This window comes from Vicugna pacos, chromosome 3, assembly GCF_048564905.1.
Source record: "Vicugna pacos chromosome 3, VicPac4, whole genome shotgun sequence".
Lineage (NCBI taxonomy): Eukaryota > Metazoa > Chordata > Mammalia > Artiodactyla > Camelidae > Vicugna > Vicugna pacos.
In genome coordinates this window covers 63,729,179-63,741,842 of record NC_132989.1, presented here as the reverse complement: position 1 = coordinate 63,741,842, position 12,664 = coordinate 63,729,179, and positions in this window count along the sequence as shown.

The following is a 12,664-nucleotide window of genomic DNA, read 5'->3' as shown; positions in this document are numbered from 1 at the left end:
CTTCTGGAACAGTTCTCACTGAAAACTAAAGTGGAAACTGGCAGAATGATTCCTGTACAACCAAGGCTGTTAAGACAGATACACAGGTAATTGGGTAGAAAGGGAAGAAAAGTAATTTGGTTGGGTCAGGACCTGTGCCACTCAAAGGGGACTCAGAGGAAAAAGGAGAATACACAGGGGCACACCCACCCTGGGGAGTGAGCAATGAGAGCCACAGGTTGGGTGCCACAGTTCTGGGGTTCTATTTGAGGGATACAAGCAGAATCCATGGGACTAACAGGAGGACTGTGGAAGGCCTGGACTCAGCTCCTGAAGAGCACACGCATGCTGGCTTGTGCCAAGCCTGGACTCAGTTCCTGAAGAAGACACACATGCTGCCTTGTCCCAGAGACAGGGCAAAGAGAAGTCTGCTCTAGTTGCTGCTGGGTTTCCCCACAACCACCTAGGTGCACACCCCAGCCCAAGTCAAGTGAGACTCCAGCCTCACTCACTTCACATCACAGTGCAGCACTGGATCTAAGGTGGCCATGATCTGAAAGAAGACTAGACCTTCAGATGCAGAGGTGACTAAGTCCAAAGGCAGAGCCTGGAAGGGATGGTGGCACCCATTGTTGGCGTTTAGTAAAGCAGTGCATCTGCAGCAGGCCACATCTCTGACAATGGCTGCTCCACCACAGTTAACCTCTCAGTAAATGTCAAGAGTTCAGGTGAGCCCTGCCTGCCCTGCAGTGTGGTACCACAAAGGGTTGGGGCGGTGAAGGCTGAAGGCAGCGGCCAGCTGTGAAAGACAAGGGGGATTGCACACAGGCTCCATCTGAGCAGAATGAGGGAAATAAGTTTGGGTGCCTGCAGAGGCAACACGCTGGAGTCTTGTCTGCAGCCAACATGAGCCACGAGTTCCCACTTGGCCCTACTTGCTTCAGCACTCCAGCACTCTGGGGCACAGGTCTTGGTGCAGGGAGGAGGGAAAACTCACACTTAAAGGAAACAGAGCCAACCTGGGCCCAACTTTCAGGGCTTCTGTTCCAGCAACTTGGGATCAGACCCATAAGTCTAAAAATAACAAATGTTGGAGAGGATATAGAGAAAAGGAGACCTGGTACACTGTTGGTGGGAATGTAGACTGGTGCAGCCACTATGGTAAACAGCATGGAGGCTCCTTAAAAAATTAAAAATAAAACTATTATATGATCTAGCAATGCCTCTCCTGGGTATAGATTCAAAAAAAAAAAAAAGGAAAGAAAAGAAAAAAGACAAGACTAATCTGAAAAGATACATGCACATCAATGCTCATAACAACATTACTTACAATAGGCAAGGTATGGAAGCAACCCAAGTGTCCATCAACAGACAAATGGATAAAGAAGATGTAGTACATATATACAATGGAGTATTACTTACTCAGCCATAAACAAGAATGAAATTCTGCCATTTGCAACAGTGTGGATGGTCCTAGAGAATATTATACTTAGTGAAATAAGTCAGATAGAGAATGACAAATACTGTATGGTAACACTAATACGTAGAATCGAAAAAATAAAATAAGAAAATGTATATAGCAAAACAGAAACAGACTCATGGATATAGAAAACAAACTAGTGGTTACCAGTGAAGAGAGGGAAGTAGGAAGACTCAAGATAGTGGTATGGGATTAAGAGATACAAACTATTATGTCGAAATAGATAAACAAAAGGATATATTTTATAGCACAGGGAATCATAGCCATTATCTTGTAATAACTTTTAATGGAGTATAATCTGTAAAAATACTGAATCACTATGCTATACACCTGAAACTAATGTAGTATTGTAAATCAAATAATACTTCAAAAAATATCTATTGGCCCAGAATGGAGATGCTGTACATTACAGAATAGGGAAAAGAGAGAGAGAGAACTGTCCCTGGGTGTTTTCATCAGCAGCTATACAAAAATCATTTTCTCTGAGAACAGTTTTCTTTCTTAAAAAAAAGGGAAATCATCAGGTTTTTAAATAGTCAATCCCCAGACAAATAAGAAAATATAAAACATATAACAAATAGTTTCTTCAGAATTCCTCTTCTTTGGGAAAATCATTAATAAATAAACAAAACAAACCAACACAATTTATCAAGCTACAGAAATTTAGCCAAATCATAAAGACTAGAACTTTTTTCTACTAAATAGCATCTTTTCAAAAAGAAAACCACTTTAGTTTTCATTTATTAATTTACGAGTGAATGAGAGAGATTGAGCTGGTACTCATCAAGTAAAATAAATTCATTAATGAGTCGAACTTACTTGAAAAACCTTAAAAAGTGATACTTGATTTACATGTCATTCTATTGCAAAAAATGAAGAGAATATACTTTTAAAAAATATTTAGGCACTTCCATATTTATAGTGATTTACACTTTTGATTCAGCAGGAGTTAGAATCTCAACAGCAACACTGAAATCATTTTCAAAGTTTTTAGCATACCTTTAGGATGTGGTTAAAATAAAGACATTTCACAAGTGAGATCTTAGAGACCTATTGGCAGCTAAAGCAAAAAAATAGGGGTTAATTTTGTTTTCTCTGAAATAAAAGTAATATTAATAAAATCTGTACTCTATCAGCTCAGAATTTTTATGGTTGGGTGAAAATAAAGAGAAAAATATGGACTATATAAGGATTACAAATAACAATAATATAGATATGGAAAACTAATATTCTCTTAAAGCTTTTGTTTTTACCAGGCACTTTAACATCTACCACCCTCTTTGTTCTCCACAGTAAATTTATTATTAAGTTTTACCAGAATACATTAGGTAAGAAATAATTTTCAATATCCATTTTTTACTGCTATTTATACCTAGGATCAGAGAACAAATGACTAATCCATAGTCATTAACCAGGTAAGCAGTATGCCAGGACTTAAACACACATTTCTCTCAAAACCCATTTTTTCCTATTGAACAAAACTGCTTTTAATCATACTTTACTATCACCAACTAAACACCATTCATCAAGAGAGAAAATGGAGACTGGTCTGTATTAGACATTACTAGTTAATCTCTAGGTCTCTAACTCCTTGGGCCAGGCAAATATTTATTTCAACATTATCCACTTTATTCCAACATGTTATTTATCATGACAAGTAAACCAATAGAAAAATGAATGCAAACTGAAAATTTAAATTAGAAATGGTATATTCCATTCATTAAAACTTTTGAAATATGGTTACAGAAATGTTTTAAATAAATTTTATAGATCCTAAAATACAGAAACAGAAATTTTCCTTTATCTTTGAAATCCAAAAAGGTTTCTTAAATACTTCTTATTTTCTCCTTATCATGAGAAACAAAATATATTTTTAAATAATGTTAAAGAGCATCTCTACCTTTTCATGATAACTAAAGCACTGCCAAATTTGTCTTCTTACATAACAAAACAAACTTAGTCATTCCTAATTTTGCAAGAAGCTGCCATGTGCCAGAGGGTTTCCCTATTACAATTACTCACAATATTTGAAGAGACATTCAGGATGCAATTTATCAGCCAATTCAATTTTCTTGAATTCTAACATTTCATTTTGATTTAATGTGAATGACAGTTTCTCAGCTTGGTCAGCAAAGGTAATTTTATATTTTCAGTTAGCAATGTAGGGACAGATCATGACACTAGGTTAGTCATTCATTTTTACTGATGGCATAAACCTTTCAGATATTAACCAATCACTTCAATGAATGTAGAAAAATTATGGAGTTAACACAGTTGGAATTTGATAGTATTTAATAATCTATTCAATTAATAATCCCTTGGAGCAGAGCTAGCAAATTAATACTAGTTAAGCAGTAAAGGAATATAATCATCTGATGAAAAAGTGCCTTAATTATAGAAAAATTAGAGAAATTCTTAAAAACATACACTCATTACTATTTCTTAGTAATTTCTTCCGGAGCCATGACTACTAAATATCCACTTAATTGTGAAGTGTTAAATAACTGACATGTATGTTGTTATGAATGACAGTAAAATGATTTAAATGATTCAAGGTAAAATTCCTAATTTTCCTATTTATGGTTCTAGGACTTGTCTCCTAGTTTAACATCATCATCAATTGTCACATGCTGGTAAATGGAATTGGAAAGCTGAAAAATCATATTTAATTATATAGAATGATGTTTAAATAATCCTTATTCATTTTTCATTTTTTCAATTCAAATCATTAAAGCTATGTGTGGGATTTTCCTCATTTGGATGATATAGTTTGGGTACATTACAATAACTATTACTACATTGAAAATAATAAACCAAGACTTCAAAGAGACAGGAATTTTGTCTCTCTATGACAGGATGAAGGGGTCGTAGTGCAGCTTATCTATGTCAAAATTCTATTATTGGTCAAAAGCATTTAATATTTGCAAAAGATGAGACTGACAAGGGCTTGATTTCCAAAATATATAAACAGCTCATACAACTTAATAAGAAAAAAACAAACAACTCAGTCCAAAAATGGACAGAAGACCTAAACAAGCAATTCTCCAATGAAGACATCCAAATGGCCAATAGGCACGTGAAAAAATGGTCAGTATCACTAATTATCAGGGAAATGCAAATCAAAAGTACAATGAGGTATCACCTCACATGAGTCAGAATGACCATCACTAAAACTTCATAAATGACAAATGCTGAAGAGGGTGTGCAGAAAAGGGAACCCTCCTACACTGTTGGAGGGAATGCAGTTTGGTGCAGCCATTGTGGAAAACAGTATGGAGATTCCTCAAAAAACTAAAAATAGACTTACTGTATGATCCAGCAATTCCATTCCTGGACATACAGCCAGAGGGAACCTTAATTCAAAAAGACACCTGTACCCTAATGTTCATAGCAGCACTATTTACAATAGCTAAGACATGGAAACAACCTCAATGTCCATCAACAGATGATTGGATAAAGAAGCTGTGGTATATTTATACAATGGAATACTACTCGGCCATAAAAAATAATACCATTTTCAGCAGCATGGATGGCTCTGGAGAATGTCATTCTAAGTGAAGTAAGCCAAAAGGAGAATGAAAAATACCATATGCTATCACTCATATATGGAATCTAAAAAAAAGACAAATGAACTTATTTATAAAACAGAAACAGACTCACAGACATAGAAAACAAACATGGTTACTGGGGATAAAGGGATGGGAAGGGATAAATTGAGAGTTCGAGATTTGCAGATACTGACTGATATATAAAATAGATAAAACAAGTTTATACTGTATAGCACAGAGAACTATATTTGATATCTTGTAGTAGCTTATGGTAAAAAAAGAATATGAAAATGATATATGTATATTCATGTATGACTGCAGCATTGTGCTGTACATCAGAAATTGACACAACCTTGTAAACTGACTATACTTCAATTGAAAAAGTAATTTAAAAAACACAAATATCAGTTTGAAGCAATCTTGTTTACTAAATAGTATATTCTAACTTATTTTCTGTCTCCTCCTACATTCTTTAACCCCCCATGAGAGGATCTAATCATCATTGTGTGTGTAATATCTAGATCAAGGAATATTGTACTCCAGTCACAGATCAGCTATTAAAGATATATTACTAAATAAATGAATTAATAAATAAAATAAATAAAATAACATTGTTCTAAAACCTTGCATATGGAGCTATTACAAAAATGAGCATATTTTTATGCCAGAATTTTCAACCTTTTTTAGATTTTACTGTGAACTTAATTTTTCTGACAGCTGAAATTAATCAAGGAGTACTTATGTTGAGCAGAGAGGATTGGAAATTGAAGTATCTATCACATAATGTTCTTCATCTTGTCAAAGTGATAGTATAGTACACTAGAAACTGACAGGTGCAATCATTCTCATCTGAGAAATAATTCACCAACTTTACTAAAATCATAAGGGTCTTTACTCTAAAGAAGGAAAAAAAAGGGTTTTAATTTTAAAATAAATTAGCAATCCAGGATACAGGAGGTTATTTATTTAATGCCATTAAACCTTAATAAATCTGACACATAGGAAAGCTACTCATATTTGAATATACTAAACAAAGCTTAATTTTTAAAATTTGACTTCACTGCATGAAAATACACAGACCACCTCTATAAAATACTTCACATTTGTGTAGTTAGTTTTGTGTATTTGTTCTTGTTACATTCAAATGCTAGGAAAATAACCCCAAGAATTTTTATTTTTAATAGATGTCTTTTCTTGTTCACTTGTTTGTGTAGTTTTCTTTGTTGTTGTTCTTGTCATTTTTTTAACATAGATAGGCAGAGCTATTTAAATTCAAGTGTACAGACCAGTGAGTTTTAAGTAATTCATACAAAAATATAACCACCATTGCAATGGAGATGCAGAATATTCCCAAAGCCTTAAAAAGTTCCTTCATATTATTTGTACGTAATTTTCTCTCACCAAGCTGAGGCCCTGGAAACCAGTGATCAGATGTCCTTTCCCATGGTTTTGGCTTTTATAGAAAGTTATTTAAATGGAATTATAGTTTCAGCCTTTACTACCTGGTTTTGCTCAAATCACCTATTGTTTTTGATATTAATCCACATGATTGCATTTATCACTAGTAAGTTCTTGTTATTGCTGAGTAGTATCCCATCAGGTGAATGCGCCACAGTTTGTGTATTGAGGCACCAGTTAATGGACATTTGAATTCTCTCCAATTTGGGTAATTATGAATAAATCTGCTATATATGTATCAATGCAGAGGGGATTTTGTGGATATATGTTGTAATTTATTTAGGAGTGAAACTGATACTATATTAATGTTTAACTTTATAAGAAACTGGGTCCTAGGTATTTTTATACTAGAAGGGTTAGAACTTTTCCCACATGCCTCCTTCAATACCATCCACTACCAAAGTATTCACCATTCCTCTTTTCATTTAGACTCAAGGTAAATGCTGGCCACCAGTGAATAGACACAAGCCTAAAAATCTGTTTAAGTTATTTGGTAAAAACGCTTTCTTTAGTTCATTATTGTACCTCTCAAGGCTATGTTCACATGCACAATATAGTCAGGAAGTGATTTATTCATAATAAAGATAATTGGATATAGAAAACAAAATTTTTTTCAGTTGGTGATTTAATTTGTTCTTTCATATAGGCAGATCGTTTACATATGTCTTTGCTTAATTCTTGTTTGAGATTTCAAGTCTATAACTTTTTCTTTTTCCTAAGAAGAGATGGTGGAGTATTCCCCCTCCTGGGAGAGTAGTATTTCAACAGGAACAGATTTTTTACTTCTTGCATCAGTAAATATGTCAGGGAAATCAAACTAAATAGGAAATTAATCTACAATACAGGAATCTTCTTGTCATTCCATTTCCTGCATAAAGAAATAACTCTGGAGAATATAATACATATGAATACTGTGTGATTCATTTTGATATAGTAAGAGACTCTATTTTACCATAAAATGAAAGAGATAAAGCTATATTTTAACACAAAGATATTATGGAACTAAGAGTCTCCACTACAATTATTCCTTAATATTTTCACTTTGACATACTAGAATTATCTTTGCAAATTACTAGATGTTTCTAGATAATTACATTTAAACCATTCAGTTACAAATCCAGAATAAAATGTCAACTCTTTGTAAAGAGCTATTCCACTTTACCTTTCACCCCAATGACCCATCAGTACTTGCATTTATCTTACAGTCCATGCAAAGTTTGATTTACGATGTCTGAAGAAGCCATACTATTTTTCTGTTTTTTTCAGCGTGGAATGACCTTAGTTTTATTTTTGTCTTAAGTCCATGCAAATCCATTAAAGAAAAGCTTAAATATCAACTTCTTTTTATTACTTTTCTTATTTATCCCTTACTTTTTTCACTCAGCCCATAACCCATGGTTTACAATTTCAGGTATTTTTCACTGACCTCTAATAAAATTAGCTATTTAAACATTGTGCTTTATCTCCCCACCTGTGTATAATATAGCTGTGAGCCACTCCTAGAATGGATGAATCCCACACCAAGGGATCTACTAAAGAATGAATACGAAAGTAACTATTTTTAATTCAATAAATGTAGGCATTGAGGGAGATGTCTATGTACACAATGGTAACTTAATGCTATTTTGACACAGTTCTGACTTTAGGATGCACACTGAATTAGCAAACACACAGAATTCATACTAGAATATAATATAGTTAACAGGGAAATGCACAATACTGAGCAGTTTAAAACTTCTTGAAATAAGTAGCTAAGCAGGGTCATGCAAAGGAGTAGAAAGATGACAGATGAATGAGGTAGAGAATGCTAATTTCAGTTGGATTGGATAAGCCTGACTTGTTTTCATTTGTGTAATAATATGTTGACTAAGGAAGGATCAGGGCAAGAGCAAGCCAGTTACTTCCTGAAACATAGACATGATTCAGTGGTATAAGTCTTTCCTCAACAAGCCTGTTCTACATCACCTCAGGGCTCCTTGGGGCTAGAAAATAAACTAAGTTTTATTACAAAAGAGAGAGATACAAACTAAGATCACTTAGGTATATTTTTTATACTCATCATACTGGCAGCAATTAAAAAGTCAAATGATACTAATTATAGACAAAAATCAAAATATTGATAATTTTAATTTATCAAAAATAAGATTGTAAATTGGTATAAGCTCTTCAAAAATAATTCAGAATGATCTTGTCATGGCGAACATTTACAAACTTTTTACAGTTATTTTACCCTTAAGTATATGGCTTAGAAAAATTATTCTATATATGCCAAGAGATAGGTACAAAATATATTTGTACTTCCTATAATAGCAAAAAAATTTTAAAATAATAAAAAAATAAGTAAGAGAAATATTCATTGACTTGAAATGGTTAAGTGAATTATAGTGTTTGCACACAATGGAATATTTAAGGCACTGAAAATGAATGTGTTAGAGCAGGCAGATAGCTAGATATGAGCAGAGAAAGGGGGACACAGACCAAATGGCAGGAATTGGGCAGAAAGGAGGGGCACAAACCAAATGCAGGAAACCAAACATCATGTAAGCAGCAGGGGTCCCTGGGCAGAGAAAGAAAAGCAGAAACCTTTGGGCTGATAAGGGATCATGCTTTTTGGGGTAACAAGTGGCCTGGAGAAGAACAAAGAAAGGTGAGAAAAGGCAGGAATTTCCAGTGTCTGAATGTAACCTTTTGCTCATTATGCCCTCATTTCAATAAAATTAGACTTTCAGATCAGAAGTACCCATCATGCACTGATGCCATGACACTTTCGATCCAGACTAAATAAGGACAAAAATCCCTCCTCCCTTTTGGAAGGTGGAGTTTGGATGATAATAGAGGAATATGACCCCAAACCCTTCCCTCTCCAATGACTATTCTGCCCATTAATTTTTACATCCAATGTAGCTAACTTGCCAAAGAAACTCAGGGCAGCCGCTTACCTGAGCCTGCCTGCTCTCCCCCGAGAATGCACTTCCATCCTTTAATAAATCCTTACTTTATGTTTTTAACCACTACGTCTAGTCTCTGAATTCTTTCTGGGACGGGACAAAAACCTGGAACATTGGTTGCATTTATCAGCAACAAATGCATAGTCTACTACACCAATAACATGGATGAGTTGTAGAAACATAATGTTGAGTAAAAGAAATAATTACAGAATATTACCTAAAACATGAAGACATGATGCCATTTCTTAAAGTTCAAAGCCAAAAAACACTAAATGATATATTCCTTAAGGATACCAGATATATGGACATATTAAAAAAAAAAAACAAACTCCAATGAGTAATGGAAACAAAATTCCAAGTATCAGTTTATCTCTTTAGGAAGGCAGGAAAGATACTAGAAGTGAGGTCTCAGTTCAAGAATACTGAAAATGATCTTTTTCAAAATTTATTTTTTTTGCTTCATAATTCACATGTCTGATTCATAATTTATTTTAATGTCATAGATGTTTTTAAAGTGAATATCTTTATTCACTAAGACTATTCACTATAGACTAAAGGGTAGCCTCTGTGAGCGAAAAATACTGCAAACCATATCAGTAAACAAGGAATGCTGAAAACATCAAGTCATCAGTGGCTGCCACCACCTTCCAGTGAAGACAAGCCTGCAGCCCAGCCTCTGCAGCCACTCACAATGCTGCACTCTGAAGGGACTCAGAATAAGAAAGGACAGGATACTGGCCCTAGATAGCTAGGTGCTTGTCAAAGAAATGAATTCAATGAGCCCAAATGTTTGCTGCCTCCCATACATAGAAAAGCACTCAACTCTTTAACTTGAGATGCCAAGTAATCTTTTATTGTTCCAGCTACCTGGTCTTTGTTGTAAAACTCCTGTATATCCTAGCTCCTCCCCTACCTCTTCAGAGGAGTCCCTCAAAGTGATCTGAGAGGCTGTCATCCCGCCAAATAAAACATAACTCTCAACTTTTAGGCTGCGCATTTCAGTCGACACCTCTTTATAGACATTTGACATTTGTGTGAATCAGGCAACAAAAATGAAAGACCAAAGGTGTTGTTCAGTGGAAATTGAAACAAAAAGCAAATAAAACTCAATATTTATTTTTGCATATGTAATTGGAAAGAAAATATGACTTGAATTTTTTGTATTCTTACTGCAATTAAGTGACTTTTAACAAAATACCAAAAAGCAAATATAAGTACTACAAAAATGTCAAATTTCACAGAAAACACATTGTTAAAATGTTAAAAATAAACATAGTGGTAACAAAAGTGACCAGACACAACACTAAGTAATATTTCCTTGTTCAGTTGCAGTGGTTGTTCTGATGATAATTTCTTCAGTTTGTATTTGGCCTACCAATCATGTTAGGAATGATAATTCAACCAATAATGTAAATATACAACACCTTTCCAATAGATTCAGAGATATAAATGGATTGTGGTACTGATGCAAGAAAACGGATGTGGGGTGTGAGAAGGGCCATATGCTAGGCTTCGGTTGAGCCCCTGGGACGTGCCATGCCAAGTGTGGGCCCTTGGCTTCACGCAGGAAAGAATTCAAGAGTGAGCCACAGTTGAGTGAAGGTAGATTTATTCAGAGAGATAAATTGAAAGGCAAGAGAAAGGCCATGAGGTGTGGGGGTTGGGTGCTCAGATTAAAAGTAGGTACACATTCCATAGACAGAATGTGGGCTGTCTCCAAAGAGGGAGAGAGAGGTAGCCTAGAGGCACTGTGTTGCTAGTTTTTACGGGCTTGGTGGCTTCATATGCTAATAAGTGGAAGGACCAGTCTAAGTAGCCTGGGGAGGAGACTGGGATTCCCAAGAAGTTGGCCATTTCCCACTCTTTGACCTTTTGTGGCTAGCCTTGGGACTGCCGTGGTGCCTGTGGGCATGTTATTCACCATGCTAATCTATTACAATGGGTGTAAAATGAAGCTCAAGCTCTGCTAGAGGTTAAGTCTCCCACCATCTTCAGCCTCAAGGCCTTCTGGGGGTTGAATCTTTCACCATTTTGATGTTAATTGCTGTAACATTCCTTGAATGGCTGTGCCCTGCCCCCTTTCTGTCTCAGTACTAAGCAGAAATGAATATTTCAAATAAATTTTTGAGAAAGAGATAACATATTGATCTAAAATATAAATAGTCCCCAATATGCCTTGATTAACAAGTAAATGTCTTAAAGTTTTACTAAGTACATTTACAGTGTTGACTGAAATAAATGCACAGCCTAAAAGTTGAAGTTATGTTTTATTTGGCAGACATTTCTGAGGACTCAAACCCCTTTGAGCCCAGGATGACAGCCTCTCAGGTCGCTCTGAGGGACTGCTCCGAAGAGGCAGGGGAGGAGCTAGGATATACAGGAGTTTTACAACAAAGACCAGGTAGCTGGAACAATAAAAGATTACTTGCTAACTAAAGAAAACCAGACGTAGCAAGTTAAAGAATTGAGTGCTTTTCTATGTATGGGAGGCAGCAAACATTTGGGTTCATTGAATTCATTTCTTTGACAAGCACCTAGCTATCTAGGGCCAGTATCCTGTCCTTTCTTATTCTGAGTCCCTTCAGAGTGCAGCATTGTGAGTGGCTGCAGAGGCTGGGCTGCAGGCTTTTCTTCACTGTGGGGTGGCAGCAGCTGTGGATAACTTGATGGCTTCAGCATTCTTTGTTTACCAATGTGGTTTGTAGTATTTTTTGTTCACAACAGTATTCAAGACCACAAGTGTTTCTCAAATATGTGACAATTTTGAATGTTTAAAAGGTTTAACAGAGAAATGTTTAATACTTAAAATCTCTAATCATGAGGGCAATTACTTGAGAAGAAAAATTCGACAGAAGGAAATTTTTGTTATAATAGATAAAAAGAAATTACATCATAAAATTCAAAACTTATAAATATGCTTCAATACTGCTAAAATTTAAATACATGCCAGCTTGCTGAATGAAGAAAGGATCCTCTACAACCATCATAGGGCAAAGGTAGAGAACAAGACAGACTGAGGGAGATAGAGAGAGTGAGAGCGAGCGAGAGCGAGAGCGAGAGCAAGACAGACAGAGAGAGAGAAGAGAGAAGGGGAAAAAAAGTTGTGAATGTTTTGCTTTGACTGTCAGGTTACTCAAGATGTAATATGCATTAAAATATTAAAAGGTCTTTAAATAAATACTTAGAACTCATAGCATTTGAATGAAATCGGAAGTTCCCACATAACAATCAAAGATGTAAAAACAAACCCA